Source organism: Elaeis guineensis, chromosome 1, assembly GCF_000442705.2.
Source record: "Elaeis guineensis isolate ETL-2024a chromosome 1, EG11, whole genome shotgun sequence".
Lineage (NCBI taxonomy): Eukaryota > Viridiplantae > Streptophyta > Magnoliopsida > Arecales > Arecaceae > Elaeis > Elaeis guineensis.
In genome coordinates this window covers 159,902,931-159,925,536 of record NC_025993.2, presented here as the reverse complement: position 1 = coordinate 159,925,536, position 22,606 = coordinate 159,902,931, and positions in this window count along the sequence as shown.

Below are 22,606 nucleotides of genomic sequence, written 5' to 3'. Positions count from 1 at the left end.
TATGAGGTGGAAAAATTCTCATACTGTTACTTTAGCTGAAAAAAAATATTCTTGTGAAAGTGGAGTATGAAAAAATATCCATGTTCATACGTCTTAGCTGTGTGTCAAGAAATTGCTGTATTTTAGTGGTTTTGTAATGATGCATATACAATTACAGCATATATGAATACTTGGAGTGGTGACTTTAATCCATTACCACATGAAGATTATTGGAATGCATACACATATTTCAAATGTATTCCTGATCATCATCATTTGAGACCCAAGCAGAAAGGTAGACCAAAGTCAACAAGACTACAAAATGAGATGGATGATAGGCAAATAAGAAGTAAGAACCACTGTGGTATTTGTAAGGAACAGGGTCATGACCACCGTCGCTATCCTAGGATACTTCAACACACTTCAACTTCAAGCAATGGAAGAAATTAAAAGCTCCAAAGATATATTTTCATCATTGTTTTATGTATTTCTGTGAGATTGTATTTGAATATACGTTTAATATCCAAGATGAACTGAATTTTGTGTTTAAGTTGTATTGTGTGACAATATTGTGTTTAAAATATATTTCTCATAAAATAAATGGCTATCATATTTCTTATTTTTTAATACACTTGTGATAATATCATTATTTTAAATTCATTAGTGTATTATGGCTTACCATCCACGATCTCGATCCTCAAGACAGTAGTATTCTTACATTGTAGGAGCACCATCGATCACAGATTATTTTAGATGGCGGTGTAAGCATTTCAATCTATTTACTATTTAAATTTTTTTTTGAAAAGTTATATATATTATCTAATTATTATATTTTATTGCAGGAGCCCAGATATCTTCGTCTACGACGATCCGATGCTGACTTCTAGAGGACAGAGGACATCCACATAGAGTGCTGGATTATTTACGATATCTTGAATTTTATGGAGTATATCGGATTGGTTGTATACAGATGGACATAGTCTTATTACTGCTTTGCTTGAGAGATGGCGTCCAGAGACACATATTTCATCTTCATTTGGTGAGGCGACCATCACTTTACAGGATGTCAGCATTCTTACTGGACTACTAGTTGATGGTGATCCAGTTACCGGAGTTGATCCCATGCTTACCATTTCGGAGTGGCAGGCTTTGTGCTTGCGATTGCTAGGGTTTGAGCCCGACGCATACTTTTTCGATCATTCACGACTCAGGATTGAGTGTTTGGATGATCATTATCGATATTTTCATATTACGGATGATACACCAGAGGAGATGGTGCAACAGTATGTTAAGGGTCAGGTGCTGCGGTTGTTAGGTGGTGTCCTGTTATCCGATACTTCATCGTATAAGATGAAGTTGATATTTTTTCATTATTAGAGGATTTAGACTTCGCTCATAGACTCAGTTGGGGCAGTGCAGTACTAGCTTGCCTGTACAGAGCTATGTGTTGGGGTTCTTATGCTGATCAGAGCGAGATTGATGGTTATCTTATATTATTACAGGTATATGAATTAAAAATTTTTATTTTTAATATTCAATTATATTTCACATTGGGTATATCATGTATAATTTTTTTGAAATTTGCAGATTTGGGTATGGGAGCGTATGTCGACTATCAGTTCATTACGATGATAGTTGCTCGAGATGCCATCAAAGCAGTATGATCCTGATGTTCCATTCAGACTAGACGGATCATTGGGATATAGGTATAAAAATATTATTTTTTTTATTTTAAACTTACTATTTTAAATCCGATAAAATTTATTTAACATGAGTAGATTGTGAAATAGATGGAACGTTGCATTCAACGTTCATCACGTATCGACGAGAGTGGTATGGGTTTATAGGTGCTAGTTGGATACATTAGTTGATATATATAGATGGATAAATTTTAAATTTTTTACAAATATCATTTTACAGTATTCATAATCTATTAAAATTTAGCTTACTATTTTTTTTTTATTTTAACTTTATCAGTTTTTGTGAGAGCCATATACAGATGAGATATTGGCTATATTGTCGCAGATGTGTATAGTTAGACATGACATATGGACTGCTAGGGTGCTACTTATTTGTTTTGATGTGGTAGAGTGGCATCTTTTCGATCGTATCCTGTGGCAGTTTGGCCAGATTCAGGGTATCTTAGAGCAGTTTGATACCAGCCAGTGACTTTATCGTATTGATCGATGAGGGAGAGCTCATATTGACTGACGTATCAGACATGCAGAGTACATCGATATTTGGGATATACGTCGAGATCACATTTTTCATAGTGATCTCATTTTGAGAGGCCGTTTATATACCGAGGACTACATGGCTTGATTTTTTAGCATTACAGTGCGAGTCATTGGACAGCCTCGGTATGCAGTTTTCGGATACGAGGGTAAGAGTTCTGCTGTGCGTCTTTTGGTAAGACTACGAAAATTAGTTTATGTGTTTGTGTTATATTTTTGTTTTATATTTTACAGTATATTGACTGTTTTATTTTTATTTTGTAGACTGATTCTATGTTGGATCTTGTGTTGGACGCTCATCATGCTTTATCTACGACTGATGAGGATGAATGGATTCGGATACTGCGTGAGATAGAGAGAACAAGTTTCGAAATATTGGTGATGATTGGTGTTGATCCATTTAGCTGTGCGCCTTGGTATGGAGCAGCCGATGTGCCAAATATGAGATATACGTCGTTACCATATGTTCCACGTATGCCATCACCGCATATTCCGCAGATGTCATCACTAGATGCTGCACAGATGTCACTGCCTTTTGATCCACAGATAACGACGCTTTCTTCTTCCTACATCCCCCAGATGACATTATCGGGTACCAGTTGGCTACATGAGTATGATACTTTCTTTTTAGGCCCATCCGTGTATCCAGATAAGAGTTGAGCGGGTCGCTCAGTCCGTAGATAATTCGACAGCATCAGTTATTTCTGAGCAGCATGACCAGCAGACCTCCTCCACTGATATAGGGGAGAGCCATCACAGCAGGAGCAGGAGCAGGAGCAGCCGTTGAGGACCTTCCTGAGAAGATCCAAGCGACCATGGACACCACGATGCCCTTGTGGGACTTAATCTTTTTTAGATTTGTACTTAGTATTTTTGAAACTTTTATTATACTATTTTTTGTATGCTTGACATTTTTATTCTATTTAATGTTATTAATTATTAATTTTATTTTATATTATTTAATTTTAAGTGATCGGATATTCTACTTTATGGATATGGATACACATACTCTAATGTGTCTCAGAACATAGGAGAAAAAAAATTATGCTAAAAAGGCTATAAAAATTATAATGTAAATAATAATAATATATCGAATAATTTAATTATGAGATGAATCAGACCGTACTGGCACATCTCGATCTAGTACGGATACGAACAGCCACGTACGGTGCGATATGGAAAAAAAATAATTAATTTGAAATGGAGAAAGTAATTTGAAATAATATTTTTTATTTAAATTAAAATTAAAATTTTATTTTTTTAAATTTAAAATTATAATTTTTTATTTTTTTCTTATTTTTTATGGTATTTTATATTTTTTAAAATTTTTAAGATTCTTTTGGGATATTTTTTTAAAAAAATTAATTTTAAATGGGAAAAATAATTTGAAATTATATTTTTTATTTGAATTAATATTTGAATTTTTATTTTTCTCCATTTAAAATTATAATTTTTATTTTTTCTCATTTTTTCTTCTTTGTTTGGAATATGTTTTAAAAAAAATAATTTAAAATAGGGAAAGTAATTTAAAATGATATTTTTAATTTTAATTAAAATTAAAATTTTAAATTTTTTTTAAAATTTAGAATTATAATTTTTATTTTTTTATTTTTTAAAATTTTTTGCTTCTTTATGGAACTTTTTATTTTTTATTTTTTTGATATATTTTTTTAAAAAAATAATTTTAAATGGGGAAAGTAATTTGAAATGATGTTTTTATTTGAATTAAAATTAAAATTTTTATTTTTTAAATTTCAAAATTATAACTTTATTTTTTTTCATTTCTTTCTCATTTTTTCTTTTTATGGTATATATATTTTTTAATTTTTTAATATTTTCTTTGAAATATTTTTAAAAAAAATAATTTTAAATGGAGAAAATAATTTGAAATTATTTTTTTATTTGAACTAAAATTAAAATTTTTATTTTTAAAAATTTAAAATTATAATTTTTATTTTTTTCTTATTTTTTTCTCATTTTTTTCTTCTTTGTTTGGAATATTTTTTAAAAAAATAATTTGAAATGGGGAAAGTAATTTGAAATGGTATTTTATATTTTAATTAAAATTAAAAAATTTATTTTTTTAAATTAAAAATTATAATTTTTATTTTATATATATTTTTTTAATTTTTTTGCTTTTCTATGGCACTTTTTTTAATTTTTTATTTTTTGACATTTTTTTAAAAAAAATTAATTTGAAATGGGGAAAGTAATTTGAAATGATGTTTTTATTTGAATTAAAATTAAAATTTTTATTTTTCTAAATTTAAAACTATAATTTTTATTTTTTTCTTTTTTTATGATATTTTTATTTTTTAATTTTTTAAGATTTTTTTTGGCATATTTTTTTAAAAAAATTAATTTTAAATTTACAAAATAATTTAAAATTATCTTTTTTATTTGAATCGAAATTAGAATTTTTATTTTTTAAAATTTATTCAAATTTATAATTTTTATTTTTTCTCATTTTTTTCTTCTTTTATGATATTTTTTTAAAAAAATTAATTTGAAATGGAGATTGTAATTTGAAATGATGATTTTTGTTTGAATTAAAATTAAAATTTTTATTTTCTTAAAATTTAGAATTATAATTTTTATTTTTTTTCAATTTTATTATATTATTTTTATTTTTTTTATAATAATTTTTTAGATATTTTTTTAAAAAGATAATTTAAAATGAAGATACTAATTTGAAATGATAATTTTTATTTTTATCAAAAATATAATTTTTATTTTTTTATAAATTTAAATTTTTTTTATTTTTTTATTTTTATTATTTTTTTTGAAGAAAAAATTAAAATCGCCAAAATAAATGGTATTTTTAAAAATATCATTTCAAATGACGTTTTTAAAAAATATCATTTATTTTGGCAATTTTTTTTTTTTAGCGTCGTCTATGTAGAAAATAGAGGGTGATATGGCGATGATAAAATACCATTCAAAATGACATTTTATTCTTTTTGCATCAATCTGATAAATAAATTAAAAATTAAATTATTTTTATAAATAATTTTTTAAAAAATTAATTAGGCAAAGCACTCTGCAAAAACACATGGTTGAGAAATGAAAAATAATTGACCTAACAGTCAAAAAACTAAAGATGGCTGTTGATAGTACAACCTTGTACGAAAAGAAGTAAGTAGGGATCTACATGTAAGGTATGAGTTCTCCATCATTTTAGACCTCATATGGACTTAATTGTAAAAGTTGTAACAATAATAAAAGTTCCCACCATCTCCAAGGGCTTTCAACGGAAGCTATTCCTTGAGCCAATAAAAACGGCGGAAGGTGATTAGGAGTTCAGTGGATGGTAGGTGTTGGGATATACCGACTGACCCCTATACGCTGACTTATTCTCGGATCAGCCCAGCCGACGCCCGACTCTACCCACCGGATAGACGGATGACTCCGACATTGACTGACGGCAATGACTGCCGACAATATCCGGTCGAACGATCGAACCCATATCACCAACTCACTGTCGGGGATGGCAGCCGACGTCTGACTTTCACAAAGCACCAGATCAACCGACAGTTTTTCGAGTCGTCACCCGATGTCCCAACAGCCGAACACCATATATAGTCGGCCAGCCCGTTTAAACGCCGTACAACCGCTTTAGGCTGTTGTCCTGTCAAGGACATGCTGTGCGACCGCCCTAGGGCATTGTCCTGTCAAAGATATGGGTTAATTCTGACGACCTGACAACCCACGCTGATTTGATAGCCTCCGATGATTTGACAACTCTTTAGTTGTCTGCACCATTAATGGCGGGCCCATACCGCATTCTACTATAAAACGGGATAAGACAACAGTTTTGGTAAGCCCTCTCAAGCTCTCGAAAAGCTCTCAAGCTCTCTCTCTCCTGCTGAGCCCCCTGATTTTTTTTGACTGTTGTCTAGTCTCCTCTCTAACTTGACCGTCGAAAGGTCTCCGCCGAAGGCATCTCCGATCAGTGAGGACTTTCCTTGCAGGTGCACGTCCCCGATGATCAGGCGACGAGGGGATTGACCGCAACAGATTTGGTGCGCCAGGTAGGGGGGTCGACAGAGGTAAGACAGCGAGCTCCATAGAGCTTGAAAAATCTCTCGAGATGATAAAAATCAGGGTTCAGTGATCAAGAGCTACCGGATCGACGAGGCACTCTTCCCATCAGAAAGAGGCCCCTCCTTTACCCTCCATAGCGAAATCCAACTCTCTGCATCTGGTGGTGACCATGGAAGCACAGATCGCGGCGATCGTGCGGCAAATGACCGTTCTAATGAATGCGGTCAAAAATCTCCAACAACAACCGATTCAGTTGCCGCAACCACTGGCGGAACGACCGACGGTGCACCCTATGCCGTCCAGAAGCAGCTGCCGACGCCCTCGTCAACTTTCGTCTCCTCCTCAAGAGCAGCCATCTCAGCACTCCCATCGAGAAGGGGGAGGCAGCCATGGCGCGACACCCATCGATCTCGGCATTCTTCTCCTTCCCAGCTGGAGCGAGCGAGGAAGGAGAAGTGGCCGCAGACACCATCCGCCTCACTCTCAAATTTGTCGAGAAGTTCGACCCCTGGATTTTTTAACATCGACGGTTGGACGACTACAAACGTAAGTTCGAAGAAATCGACCGTCGGCTTGTCCAGCTTCAGGCGGATGGTCAGAAGTCTTCAAACGACGTCCACTTTCAGACTACCCAATCTCTCTCCCGATTTATCCTCGACGAACCGATCTCTAGTCGGTTCAAGATACCTCATGTGGAGCCTTACGACGGCTCCACCGACCCAGTGGACCATCTGGAGAGCTACAAGACTCTCATGACAATTCAAGGGGTAACCGATACCCTCCTCTGCATCGGCTTCCCCGCCACACTTCGTAAAGCTATGAGGGCTTGGTACTCCAGCCTCCACTCAGGGGGTATCCACTCCTTTGCACAGCTCGAGCATTCTTTCGTGGTCCATTTCATCACCAGCCGGAAGCCGCCACGAACCTCGGACAGTCTTTTCTCCCTCAAGCAGGGAGAAAATGAGACACTCCGACACTTTGTGACCTGATTCAATGCGGCCACACTTGAGGTCTTGGACCTCAACGAAGACATGGTTATCTCGGCCATGAAAAGGAGATTAAGGGGGTCCCGATTCGCATATTCCTTGGACAAGACCCTCCCCCGGACGTACGCCGAATTACTGGGGCACGCGTACAAATACATGCACACAGACGAAGGAGCTTCCGATCGACGTCTGACCGAGGGCACGGGCCAGAAGGAGAAGCGAAAGAAAAATCGGGCTTCTACTAAACCCAGCAGGCCCCCCACTAATAGATAGATCTCGCCCCGACGGTGGAGTCCGAGATCGCCCCGACGGTGGAGTCCGAGACCGATGCATCACAGGTATGACTCCTACACCCCTCTCTCCACTCCTCGAATGCAGATCCTGATGGAGATCGAAAGAGCGGAATATTTGCGACGGCCTCCACCTCTGAAGGCAAAGGGCCTCGACCAGAGAAAATACTGCCGATTCCATCGGGGCCACGATCACAATACCGAGCAATGCATCCAACTCAAGGATGAAATAGAGGCCCTCATACGATGAGGATATCTTGAAAAGTATCGAAGGGACCTACCGGCTCAGCCCCTTCCCGACCGACAACCCCAACCGACTGAAGAGGCAGCGAATAATCAGCCTACTGCTAAAGTCATCAACATGATCTCCAGACGACTGGACCGAGGAACGACTGTTGAAGGGGAGTCGATGAAGAGGCCGTGCCAGGATGATGTAATCATCTTTACAGATGAAGATGCTCGGAGAATCCAAACTCCCCATGATGACGCTGTTGTTGTCTCGACAACAATAGCGAACTATGATGTAAAAAAGATTCTTATTGATAATGGAATCTCGACTAACATTTTATTTTACTCGACCTTCTTCTGAATGCGACTGTCGACCGACCGACTCAGGAGAGTCTCTACGCTCTTAGTGGGTTTCGTCGGGGAGGCCGTCGCAATGAAAGGAGAAATTACTCTTCCCATGACAGTTGGGGCCGAACCACGACAAAGCACCATCTACATGACCTTCACGATCGTTCAAGTACCTTCGATCTACAACACCATACTTGGAAGACCCGGACTAAACGTCCTCAGAGCGATAGTCTCGACATATCACTTGCTGGTCCGGTTCTCGACTAAAAATAGAGCTGGAAAATATATGAGGATCAACAGCTCGCTCGACGATCCTTCTAAATCTCTACTCAAAATAATAAATCGAAGGACTCCCTGTCCGTCGACAAGCTGGACCAACGGGAAGAGGAGGAACAGGGTGAACCGGCTGAACAGCTGATTTCCATCCCGATGACAAAGAATCCTAAACAGGTCATCTGGCTCGGGTCGCAGTTGTCCGACCCAGAGCGACAGCAGCTGATGGAGCTATTGAAAGCCAATGCTGACATATTCGCTTGGTCGGCTGTGGATATGTTCGGCATACCTTCGAAAATAATGACTCACCGACTCAACATTGCCCCTAGCATGAGACCGATGAGACAGAAGAAACGATCTTTCGCCCCCGAGAGACAGAAGGCCATCGACGAGGAAGTAGACAAGCTACTCGAGGTGGGCTTCATCAGAGAAACCACATATCTCGACTGGCTCGCCAATATCATCATAGTGAAGAAAGCCAACGAAAAGTGAAGGATCTGCATCGACTACACTGACCTGAATCGAGCCTGCCCGAAGGACAGCTTTTCGCTATCAAAGATCGACCAACTGATGGATGCGATGTCCAATCATCGACTGCTCAGCTTCTTGGATGCCTTCGCTGAATATAACTAGATCCGGATGGTGCTTGAGGATGAAGAGCATACGGCCTTCATGACCGCCAAGGGCCTTTATTGCTATAGAGTGATGCCCTTCGGTCTGAAGAATGCCAGAGCTACCTACCAACGCCTCGTCAATAAGGTCTTCAAAGCTCAAATCGGATGCAATATGGAGGTGTACATGGACGACATGTTGGTAAAGAGCGCTCAGGCTTCAGATCATATCCCAGACTTGGAAGAAACCTTCCGCACTCTTCGGTGACATTGGATGAAGCTAAATCCGATCAAGTGCGCGTTCGGGTAACTTCGGAGAAGTTCCTCGGGTTCCTCATTTCTCAACGCAGAATTGAGGCCAACTCCGAGAAGATAAAGGTGATTATCGACATGCCGCATCCGCACACCAAAAAGAAAATGCAGCAGCTCAATGGAAGGATCATTGCACTCAGCCGATTCATTTCTCGATCGGCTGAGAGATGCCTCCCGTTCTTCAAAACCTTGAGGCAGACAAAGGACTTCTCTTGGCCGAATGAGTGCCGGCAAGCCTTCAAAGATTTGAAGAAGTACCTGACTTCTCCACTCCTGCTTGTAAAGTCAGAGGTCGGAGAAATATTGTACCTTTACTTGGCTACCACCCCAGAGGTGGTTAGTTCGGTGCTTGTCCGAAAGAATGAGAGCCAAACTCACCAACCCATATATTATACCAGCAAAGTGCTCCACGAAGTTGAAACTCGGTACTCAAGGGCAGAGAAGATGATATTTGCCTTGGTTATATCCGCGCAACGACTCCGTCCGTATTTTCAAGCACACGCCATCGTGGTCCTCACCGACCAGCCCCTGAGGGCGATCCTGTATCGCCCCGACACATCAAGATGACTGACAAAATGGACGATGAAGCTGAGCGAGTTCGACATCTAGTACCGACCGCAATCTGCTTTGACAGCACAGATCCTGGCCGACTTCATCGCAGAATGCCCGACAACCGACCAAATGTCGGAAGATGGGAGCTCCAAAGAAGCTGTGACCTCTGAATATAACCTCAGGTCAACCTGGGTGTTACACATAGATGGAGCTTCCAATGCTTAAGGGAGCGGGGTCGGGTTCCTGCTCACCAACTCAGAGAGAGTAGTTATCGAGTACGCCCTCTGATTCAACTTTAAAGCCTCCAATAATCAAGCCGAGTATGAAGTGCTTCTCGCTGGCTTGAGAGTGGTGAAGGAGCTCGGATCGACAGCCTCAGAGTCTTCTTCGACTTCGAGCTGATTATAGGGCAAGTTAGAGGTGAATTTGAAGTGCGAGATCCGACCATGGCAAAATATTTTCAGAAGGCGAAGGATCTCGTGACACACCTCAAGTATTTCGAGATCTCCCACATTCTCAAAATGAAAAATGCTCGGGCCGATGCACTCTCCAGGCTCGCGATGTCCGCCCACGGTGCTTTGGGCCGGACACTCGTGGAGAGTCTCGAGCAACCAAGCATCGATAGGGCTGAGGAGGTGCTACAACTGACAACCGAGCCAAGCTGGATGGACCCGATCGTTCAGTATCTGACTGACGGAACCAGCCCCGAAGATCCCGCAGAAGCCAAGCGACTCCGTGGATGGCCTCCCAATATGTAATGATGGACGGACGACTTTACAAAAGATCGTTCTCCCTTCCCTTGCTAAGGTGCCTGGGACCGACGGACGTGAACTACACACTCAGAGAGGTGCATGAAGGGATCTGTGGAAGTCACCTGGGGGGCAAATCTTTGGCCTACAAAGTCCTACGACAAGGTTACTACTGGTCCACTATGAAGAAAGATGCAACTGATTTGGTACGGAGGTGTGAGCCGTGCTAAAAGTATGCCAACATACAATACCGGCCCGCCAACCAACTAACTTTCATTGTCGCCCCGTGGCTCTTCGTCCAATGGAGAATTGATATACTCGATCCTTTTCCTCCGACGTCTGGCCAAAGAAAGTTCATAGTCGTCGTGATCGACTACTTCACCAAGTTGGTGGAGGCCGAACCCCTGGTGCAAATCACTGAGCGTAAGATGGAAAACTTTATGCAGAAGTCTATCATCTTCATATTCGGACTGCCACACACTATCATCACCGACAATGGGCGACAGTTCGACAACCATGACTTCAGAGAGTTCTGTGCGAGATTTCATATTACGCACAAGCTGACCTCGGTCGGACATCCACAGTCCAACGGAAAAGTTGAAGTAACCAACCAGACCATTCTGCATGGGTTGAAGACTCGACTGAACGAAGCCAGAGGCCTTTGGGTCGAGGAGTTGCACTCAGTCTTGTGGGCGTATCGAACGACACCTCATGTCCCAATCGAGAATCTCCTTTCGGTTTGACCTATGGGATGGAGGCAATGATCCCACTCGAAATCGAACTGTCATCGACTAAAGTTGAGCAATACTGTGAACCGGGCAACTCCGAGTGTCAGAGAGCTGACTTGGACCTCCTACCCGAGCTCCGACGTGAGGCTCAACTCCGCATGGCTTGCTACCGACAAAGAGTATCCTGATACTATAATGCTAAAGTTAAGCCGAAGTCTTTCAGACCAGGAGACCTGATTTTAAGGAAGACAGAAGTCTCAAAGCCTCAGGATCAAGAAAAACTGTCCCGAACTGGGAAGGACCCTACAAGATAGCAGACACCTGTAGACTGGATGCCTATCGACTTGAGACCCTGGAAGGGACGGCCATCCTCCGGACTTGGAATGCCGACAACCTGAAATTGTATTATCAGTGAACTCTGTATGCCTTTGCTCGAAATACAACTCAATTTCAAAATCCCAAAGTCCACAAAATTTGGCTCTCTGTCGTGGATCGCCTTCACCAGAAGTACGAGCCTCGACGCCCTGACTTGGGCCCAACATCTCGTTTGGAACCTATGGCTTGATCGCCGAGTCTACGGCTCGATCGCCAAATCTACAGCTCGATCGTCGAACCTATGGCTCGATCACAGACGACACATCGGACTCTTATGAGAATCGTTCTGTCCACTCTAATGGAAGGCTAGCGCTGGTGATGAAACCTCTCTAAATCGAAGCCGCGCTCCTTCCACAGTCGACTCTCAATCAACGCGGTTGGCTAACTTGCTGACTTAGCTTCGGCTAAAAAAGACAAAATGCCAAGATGACCACAGTCGCACTCGCGACATACCGACTCGGTCATAATCGATCGAAGGATATTCGGCTTGCCACCGTCTATCATACATCATGACGTATACGCCCGACCTAGGGCTGGATGATGGATATTGACTTGTCATGTTATCCTAACCGAATACGTCGGACACCACTCGACTATCAGATCCGACTCGATCATGATCGATCGAAGGATATTCGACTTGTCATCGTCTATCATACATCGTGACGTATACGTCCGACCTAGGATTGGACGATGGATATTCGACTTGTCATCATTATCTTAACCGAATACGTCGAACACCACTCGACTATCAGATTCTACGAAATGATCGTGTCAACGAGCTACGTTTGGAGATTGGTCGACACTCGGTCCGACGTGCACGCTCGATCAAGGTTCGGGCAATGGACGCTTGACCTACAGTCGGGACGGCTCTTGACCATCGAATCCTGCGCTATCTGTATGACAGTCGGGACGCCGACCTGCGATCGGGGCTTGCTTTGCCCTTAGCATGGCGCATGCCACTGACTACCTTGATCGACTACGCTGGACCCTACCGAACGTCCTAACGAGGTATGTCGGGGCTATGACCTATGCTCTCGAAGATGGCTCGGTAAGACATACACTTTGAACCACATGCGAAAAAAAATTTGAAAAGTCTTTGATTTCATTTAGTTGAAATTAGACTTACAAAATTGGGCCGAAGTCCGATTACAAGTATCAAAGGCAAAACAAAAAAATAACAGAATACAAAAATAATAGAGCAGACACTCCGACTATTCATCGGAATCGACTTCCTGCATCGAGAATAATTCGGGAGCAATCGATGTACCCACTCGGGTCGGAGTGGGACCAGAGGTTGGAGCCACCTCACTTTTGGCAGCTCATTCCTTCGGCCCAGGTCGACGCTGCTCAGGTCGAGCTCCGGGTGTAGACTCTGAATCATATCTCGGGCATCCTCGTACCCCACTCAATAGGAGGCGAAGCCGCTCTCGAGAAGCTCCTCCCGGTACTCGTCCGAGCCGTGGATGTCCTCCACTGCCCGACTCAGTGCCTCTTTAGCCGACTCCACCTCGGATTTCGCTATGTCAGCGTCGGCTTGGGTGGAGGACAGATTCTCCTCGGCCTTAGCCAGATTCTTCAGGCTAACTCGAAGTTGTTCGCGCTCGGCCTCGAGCTCTCTGATGCAGCCATCCCGCTCACGCTGTAGCCAGTGAACAGAACGGGTCTTGCGCTGGACCTGCTCGCGGGCCGACTGAAGTTCGACTTTCGAGTGGCTAGGCCGTTGGTGAGTCAGAAAATCTTCTCCTCAAGCCTAGCCTCGCGGTCGACCGACAGCTTCAGCTAGTCCACCAGCATCACCTTTCCAGCTTCGACGGTTTTGGCCCTATCCTTCCAGGTCGTTCGGACGTCTTCGAACCTCTAATACTCGGTCTCCAACTCGGACATGTTGTAGATCAGCTGCGAGTAGAAGACCGGTCATCAAAAAAATAAGATGATAAAAATAATAATGGAAAGGAAAGAAAAAAGAAGAAAAACTTACTTAGATTATGGTCGGGTAGAAGGAAGAGAGCATCTCGATCACCGGCCGACTCCTCAAGAGCTCCCGATCGGTCGGGAGAATGGTTGCCTGACACAACCTCCTGGCCAAATTATGGTTGGCCAGGGCCGACGCTCCTTCGAGAACCCGAATGTCGGACGACGTGATGCAATCCACCGACCTTGTGTCGTCTGCCGGTGCCATCAGGGCCTTCCCTTGATCAATCGCCCAGGCCCGAAGGTCAGAGAAGGATGAAAAACTTGAACTCGACTGAGTTCCTCCCGAGCGTGCGACGGGAGCCGCCGCAGGTCGTTCGGGCTCACGTGTTTCGACCCAAACCTCTTCCACAGTCGGGGGCACAACACTTCTTCGGCTGCCCCTTTGCCGCCCCTTCCTCGGACTGCACCTCGGGTGGCACCGTCGGCACCGACAGGGAGATGACCGGTTCAAAGCCCGACACCCGTTCGGTGTCAGCCTATGCAGCCGCCCTCGCAACGGCGGTCGGGATGATGTTTGGGGCCTCTTGGAGGGCCGTAAAGGTCCGGCCCCGAGCGTCGGTCTCTTCCTCGCTGCATGCTGCCGAATGTCGGCATCTGTCAGTCTTACTCTCGACGGCATGCTTGTAATTTCAATAAAAAATTAGCACAAGTCCGAAGATGGATGAAAAAACCAAAGGACGATCGACAGACCGAACTGTACCTAAGTAGGGAATCGAACTCAGGCCGGCATCGTACAGAGCTTGCTCGGTGACGAGCTCTCTCTGCTTCGGCACTGACACATCCTTCAGTCGGTGAAAGTCCTCTCGGTCTCCAGCCTCCACCTAACTGTTTTTCGTTCGGTTGAGTTCGAGGGTCGCCCCACCGAGAAGGAAACCCCCAGGTAGCGAAGAAGAAGCAAAGAAAAATTGTTCTTCCACCCGTGAATCGACGATGGAAGATGGTAATGAACGAAAGGCCCTTCTGGAGATTGAAGAACCACCACCCTCGACTTTCGGGTGGGGTCGGAGGACAAAGAATGCCCGGAAGAGAGAGATGCGGGAAAAGATCGACAAGAGCCGACACAACAAAGCAAAGCTGATTATTAACTGGACTAAGTTTGGTGCCAGTTACGCCAAGCAAAGCCCCGAATAATTTAAGACATTTCGGACGAACTCCGAAATTGAGAAGTGAAGACCTGCTCGAAGGTCCTCGACATAAAAGACCACCTAGTCTGGAGGCAGGTTGTTAACCCGACCTCAGCCCTAGGGGCGAAAAGTCCGAATTGCTCTGGGATACCATATTGCTCCCTAAGCCGTTCGACGTTTGGCTCCGAAAGTGAAGAAGCCTCCACCTCCGGGGTCGACCGAAAATCATCGGTCGGATTCCTCGACTGACTTCCTTGATGAGAGTTCTAGCTATAATGCTAGCCCCAAGAAAAGAGAACAAAAAGAAAATGCCAAGGAAGTAAGGACGCAAGGAGACAAGAATGAAAAAACTTCGAGAAGAGCTTCCAAAAGAGGACGAAAATAACTACCTGAAACTGGAAGACAACTCGACAGGGCCTCAGTGCCAGAAACAGAGCAGTAAAAAGTGAAGTTTTGGATGTAAGTGGCCGCATATATATAAGGCCCTTCAACGGTCGAGATGAAAGCGCGCCGAATGAGAGTTTCCCGGATGTCGACATGTGGCGATGCCTGAGCCCTTCCTCGTCCGATGGTTTGACGTACCTACCCCAGATCGAGCCACGTCGCCTCCATCCGCATGAACGATTTCGGCCCAATAGCCCCCTAACGCGTGGCGAAAAAACTGCGTCTCGAAATTAATTAACCGACGGCAGTTTGCGTTCCCAATGAGACGGCAGTTTGCGTTCCCAATGAGACATCTGATATCGGATCGTCCATTGGTATGGTCGCCAGAGTCGGAACATGACGTGTGGAAAACCACTCCTTTCGCCCGAGGCCATCATCCACGTGTTAACGCGGGCCAACGCGACATCGGACCAGGAGTGGGGGCAACTGTTGGGATATACTGACTGACCCCTGTACGCCGACTTATCCTCGGAGTCGGCCGATCGTGCGGTTGAGGACTTCCGGGCCTCCGACCGGTACAAGGAGGAGATGCTCCGAGTCGGGCTTCGCCTCCTACCGGGTCGGGTTCGAGGACGGTCGGGATGCCGTCCATGCCTTGTACCCGGAGGTGGACGTCAGCCGAGTCGTCCCGCTACTCGCCGAAGAGGAGGGAACCGAAGAGGAGGCCGACCATCTGTCGGGAGCGTCATCCCAGCGGAGGAAGCCATCCCGGAGCAGGAGCCGACCGAAGGTCCCTTGCCGACTGAAGGACATCCTTCTTGTTGCTCCTAGATTGATTTTGATGATTACAAAGCAGATTGAAGGGATACAAATATTTTAAATTGAAAAAGGCTTTATGCTCTTCAAGGGCAAAATCGTAATTTTGCTAAAATCCTGATTTGATAATATCATTTGGTAGAACAAAAGATTTGTGATCCAATGGTGAAAATTTCATTGTGTTGGACTAATATTTTTGAAGTTATGAAGGTTTGAAGTGCATGAGTCGACTCATGAGTCAACTCATGGCACTATGAGCTGAATGGCACGAAAAAATTCCCATGGCACGCTGGATTTTTGGCTTGGCACGACCTGTGAGTCGACTCATGAGTCGACCCACAAGGCATGAGTCGACTCATGAGTCGACCCCTGCTGATTTGAGCCGAAAAATTCAGAAATCAGATCTTCTGGTCTGTTGCAACAGAAGTCGACTCATGAGTCGACTCCTTGAAGCATGAGTCGACTCATGAGTCGACCCCTGCGACGGAAATGTCAGCAACGGCTATTTTTTTGCCCGTTTTAATTGCCATTTATGCTTCCTAAAAATCCTCTAACGGCTCTTTATCTGCCTAAATTGTTTTCTCTTGCTTCTAATGCTACAAAATGCTTTAAATGATGAAAGAAATTGCAGATTAAATAGCGGATCAAACGTGAAATCAAATGAGAAGAGAAAAGAGAGGAAAAGAGAAGAACAGAAGAGAGGATCCGAAATTTGCAAGAAAAAGCCTGAGATCAACGAAATATCCATAAGAAAAAGAGAGAGGATCCACAATATTACCAGAGAGATTGTGAAGAGAGAAAAGAAGATCTTTCAAGGAGAGAATTCTTCACGCCTATCGTTTCAACCTTGATCTAGAGATCGTTCAAAGCTTTCAAGAGATCTTCAATCAACAATCAACCTCTTCTCAAGCATTCAACCGTTCATTCATCTTGAGAAAATCTGAAAAAGGGGTTCTTCATTTGAGTAAAGCTTTTATTGTTATATTTGCTCATTTAAGAGCTGTTATTGTATTCATCTGTGCTCTAAATATTCTTACTCTTTGTGAGTTTTTGCTCTTGTTTTTGGAGGATTTCCAAAACAAGGAAAGGTTGATCCGAACCTGAAATCGGAGTGTTTTGGGTTGCTTTACCCGGGAAACAAGTGTTCTAGCTTGGGATAGCTAGGGTCGGAGTTTCGACGTCCTGTATTCTAGCTTGGGATAGCTAGTGTCGGAGTTTCCGACGTTTTGTATTCGGGTTGAATACAAAGGATAGTGGATTAAAATTCCAAGTGGGATCTTGGGGAGTGGACGTAGGTGCAAGGTTAGCACCGAACCACTATAAATCCTTGTTTTGGTGTGTGCTTTATCGCTTTATCTTATTTCTTTATTATATCCTTGCAATACTGCTTTAGTTAATTAATAATTGATTTAAAGCCATTGTTTTGTTCTTCATAAGTTATCTGTTGGGCTTAAAATTTTAGAAACCCAATTCACCCCCCCTCTTGGGTTGCATAGCTGGGCAACACTTCTGCCGTTGACCCAGCGCCGCTCACGGTCGAGACGCCGATCCTTCCCGATCCTCCGTCGGTCGAAGAGATTACCAGGACGAATGATCGGTCCAGCCGACCGTCTTCCTTTTGTTTCTTCTTGAAAATACATGTAATCGGGCTTCGGCCCGACTTTGTAATTTCTTTTGATCAATGAATGAAATTGTCTTTCTTTGCTTCTTGTTTGTAATGTTTCTTATCGCTGTAATGTCGAACCCTAGTACCAACTTAGAGAAGTCGCCAACTCGGGTAAGTCGGTAGGACTTAACCGGCTTGCACAGCTCCGAAGTAGCTTGTGTCCCGACTTTAGGTCGGTTTCCAATAATTGTAGTCGCCGTTCGGGCGCATCTGTTAAGTCGGGAGCCGACCGAACCTGGTAAAGGTTCGGCAGCCGGACCTCCGTAGATGCACTTAGTCATCATCGTCCGGCGCAGTGTCGGGGGCATGATAGTAAGTCGGGTCCCCATGCTCTTGCGTCGGGTTTCATGTCCTTTGACAGACGGTGGCAAGCCGAGTGTCGTTCAGCCGGCCGTAGGTCGGTCGGCGAGTAGTGGGTGCGACTAAGGTCGCGTCATGTGATAGACGGTGGTAAGCCGAATATCCCTCGACCGGCCGTAGCCTGGTCGGAAGTCGCGGCAATAGCCGCGTGGGCTTTTAGCCTTTCTTCGGTCGGGGCCCGATCGGCCAGTCGGCCGATGGATTCTGCCCGAAAATTCGACCGTAGAAGGAGTAAACTCCCGTCATCGTGTGTAGATGCATCGGTCCGTGTAAGGGGCCGATGTGTCGTCGGTGCCAGATCCGCGTCGGGGCGTCGGGGCTGAGCGCCGATCGGTAGTGGAAGAGTTAGAACTCCAATTTTTCAAACTGAACATGTATTCCGACAATTGAATTACAGAATTCACTGGCAATACAGCTTCAAGTTGTCGGCGTTCCAAGTCCGGGGAATGATTTTTCCCTCAAGGGTTTCCAGCCGATAGGCTCTCGGCCCGAAGGTGTCAGCAACCTTGTAGGGTCCTTCCCAGTTGGGAGCCAACTTCCCTTGGTCCAAGGGCTTCGACACCTCCGCCTTCCTCAAGACTAGGTCGCCAGGCCTGAAGAGCTTTGGTCTGACCTTGGCGTTGTAGTACCGGGCGACCCTCTGTCGGTATGAGGCCATTCGGATTTGAGCCTCATTTCGCAGTTCGGGGAGAAGGTCTAGGTCGGCCCTCCGGCTTTCGGAGTTGTCCGGCTCGTGGTACTGCTCGACCCTTGAAGACGGCAGGCCAATCTCGAGCGGGATCACAGCTTCTGTCCCGTAGGCCAAACTGAACGGCGACTCCCCGGTCGGGACACGGGGGGTCGTTCGGTAAGCCCACAGGACGGAGCCCAGCTCGTCGACCCAGAGACCTTTGGCTTCGTTCAGTCGGGTCTTGAGTCCATGGAGCAGGGTTCGGTTCGTCACCTCAACCTCACCATTGGACTGTGAGTGCCCGACCGAAGTTAGTCGATGACGGATGTGGAACCTGGCGCAGAAGTCTTTGAAGCCTTGGTTGTCGAATTGCCGTCCGTTGTCGGTGATGATGGTGTGCGGCAATCCGAACCTGAAGATGATGGATTTTGGACGAAGTCCTCCATCTTTCGCTCGGTGATCTGCGCCAAGGGCTCGGCCTCGACCCACTTCGTGAAGTAGTCGATGGCGACAACGATGAACTTCCTTTGGCCCGACGCCGGTGGGAAGGGGCCGAGAATATCGACTCCCCACTGAGCGAAGGGCCACGGAGCGACAATGGGAGCGATTTGGCTGGCCGGTTGGCGCTGAATATTGGCATACTTCTGGCATGGCTCGCACCTTCGGACCAATTCTGCCGCATCCTTCCTCATGGTCGGTCAGTAGTAGCCCTGTCGTAAGACCTTGAAGGCTAAGGACTTGCCCCCCAAGTGATTCCCACAAATTCCTTCGTGAACCTCTCGGAGGGCGTAGTCAGCGTCGGTCGGTCCCAAGCACCTGAGCAGAGGGAGGGAGAACGACCTCTTGTAGAGTCGGCCGTCCATGATCACATATTGCGACGCCGACCATCGGAGTCGCTTGGCCTCCGCGGGATCTTCGGGACTGATCCCGTCGGACAGGTACCGGACGATCGGGTCCATCCAACTTGGTTCAGACGTTAGCTGCTGTACTTCTTCGACCCGATCGATGCTCGACTGTTGGAGGTTTTCGACAAACGTCCGACCCAAAGAATCATAGGCCGACGTTGCCAATCTGGAGAGAGCATCGGCACGGGCGTTCTCCGTCCTGGAGATGTGGGAGATCTCAAAATGCTCGAGGCGGGCCACGAGATCCTTTACCTTCTGAAGATACTTGATCATGGTCGGATCTCGCGCCTCGAAGTCGCCCTTGACCTGCCCCACGATCAGATGAGAGTCGGAGAATGCCCGGAGGCTGTCGACTCCCAGTTCCTTCGCCATCCTCAAGCCCGCGAGGAGTGCCTCGTATTCGGCTTGATTGTTGGAGGCCTTGAAGTCGAACCGGAGGGCGTATTCGGTGACTACCCCATCCGAATTCGTGAGCAGGAGCCCGGCCCCGCTTCCCTGAGCGTTGGAGGCTCCGTCGATGTGAAGTACCCAGGTGGAGATCGGGTCTGGCTCAGAGACCGAATCTCGTCCTGGGCCTTCAGCTCCCGACCTTCGGTCGGTCGTCGGGCATTCAGCGATGAAGTCGGCCAAGACCTGAGCCTTCAAGGCAGGCCTCGGTCGGTACTGAATGTCGAACTCGCTAAGCTTCATTGCCCACTTAGCGAGTCGTCCGGATGTGTCGGGTCGGCGCAGTACGGCCCTCAGGGGCTGGTTGGTGAGTACCACGATGGCGTGGGCCTGAAAGTATGGTCGGAGCCGCTGCGCGGAGACGGTCAGGGCGAAAACCATCTTTTCCGTCTCCGAGTATCTGGCTTCGGCGCCGTGGAGCACTTTGCTGGTGTAGTAGATGGGCTGATGGGTTCGGCACTCGTTTTCCCGAACGAGCACCGAACTGATCGCCTCAGAAGATGTGGCCAAGTAGAGATACAAGGTCTCCCCGACCTGCGGCTTTACGAGCAGCGGCGGGGAAGCCAGGTACTTTTTCAGATCTTCAAAGGCCTGTTCGCACTCATCCGACCAAGAGAAACCGTTCGCCTGGCGCAGGGTCTTGAAGAACGGGAGGCACCTTTCAGCTGATCGGGAAATGAATCGGCTAAGAGCGACGATTCTTCCGTTCAGCTGTTGGACCTCCTTCTTGATGTTCGGATGACGCATGTCGAGGATCGCCTTAATCTTCTCAGGGTTGGCCTCGATCCCTCTCTGAGAAATGAGGAATCCGAGGAACTTCTCCGAGGTCACCCCGAAGGCGCATTTGGTCGGGTTGAGCTTCATTCGGTGTCGTCGAAGGGTGCGGAAGGTCTCCTCGAGATCCTGAACATGGTCCGGGATCTGCGTGCTCTTTACCAGCATGTCGTCCACGTACACCTCCATGTTATGCCCGATCTGGTCTTTGAAGACTTTATTGACGAGTCGCTGGTAGGTGGCGCCGGCATTCTTCAATCCAAAGGGCATCACCCGATAACAGTAGAGGCCCTTGGGGGTCACGAACGCGGTGTGCTCCTCGTCTTCAGGCGCCATCCGGATCTGATTGTACCCGGCGAAGGCGTCCATGAAGCTGAGCAGTCGAAATCCGGACGTCGCATCCACCAGCTGGTCGATCTTCGGGAGTGGAAAACTATCCTTCGGGCATGCTCGGTTGAGGTCGGTATAGTCGATGCAGATCCTCCATTTCCCATTGGCTTTCTTGACCATGACGACATTGGCGAGCCAATCGGGATACGTGGATTTCCGAATTAAGCCTGCTTCGAGCAGCTTGTCCACTTCTTCGTCAATGGCCTTCTGCCTTTCTGGGGCGAAGGACCTTTTCTTCTGCCTCACCGGCTTCATTGTCGGGTCGATGTTGAGTCGGTGAGTAATTGTTTCTGGAGGGATGCCCGACATATCTGCTGCCGACCACGCGAATATGTCGGCGTTGGCCGTCAGCAGCTCCGCCAGTCGGTGGCGTTCGGTGTCGGGCAATTGAGACCCGACCCAAACTTTTCTGTCGGGATTTTCTCCTATCGGGATCGCCTCGAGCTGCTCGGCCGGCGAACCCCGCTCTTCCTCCTCCCGTTGATCCAGCTTGTCGATTGTCAGGGGATCCTTTGTCTCGTCGCTTTGGGCGGAGATTTGGAAGCATCGTCGGGCGAGCTGTTGATCTCCGCGCACCTCCCTGACTCTGTTTTTGGTCGGGAATCGAACAAGGAGATGGTACGTCGAGACGATCGCCCTGAGGGCGTTCAGTCCGGGTCGCCCGAGTATGGCGTTGTAGGCCGAAGGAACTTGGACGACCGCGAAAATGAGGGAGACTGTGCTTTGCCGTGGTTCGGTACCGACCGTCACGGGCAGGGTGATTTCTCCTTCTGTCGTGATGGTGTCTCCGGCAAAGCCGATCAAGGGCGTGGAGACCCTACTAAGTCGATCAGTCGGTAGTCGCATTCGGGAGAAGGTCGAGTAAAACAAAACATTTGTCGAACTTCCATTATCAACAAAAATTCGTTTTACATCATAATTGGCTATTGTCGCCGACACAACAACAGCGTCGTCGTGGGGAGTCTGGATGCCCCGAACGTCGTCTTCTGAGAAGGTAATCACGTCGTCCGGGCGCGGCTTTTTCGTCGGCTCCCCCGCTGTAGACGTCCCCGATCCCAGCCGCTTGGAGATCATGTTGATGACTCCAGCCGTCGGCTGGTTAGTCGGCGCCTCTTCAGTCGGCTGGGGGCGTCGATCGGCAGTCGGTCGGGTCGGCGGACCCTTTCGAAACTTGCCGAGATACCCCCGATGGATGAGATTTTCGATCTCATCCTTCAACTGGATGCATCGCTTGGTGTCGTGGCCGTGGCTCCGATGGAACCGACAGTACTTCCGGTGGTCGAGGCCCTTTGCCTTCAGAGGCGGAGGCCGTCGCAGGTATTCTTCCCCTTCGATCTCCATCAAGATCTGCGCACGGGGAGCGGAGAGAGGAGTGTAGGAGTCATAC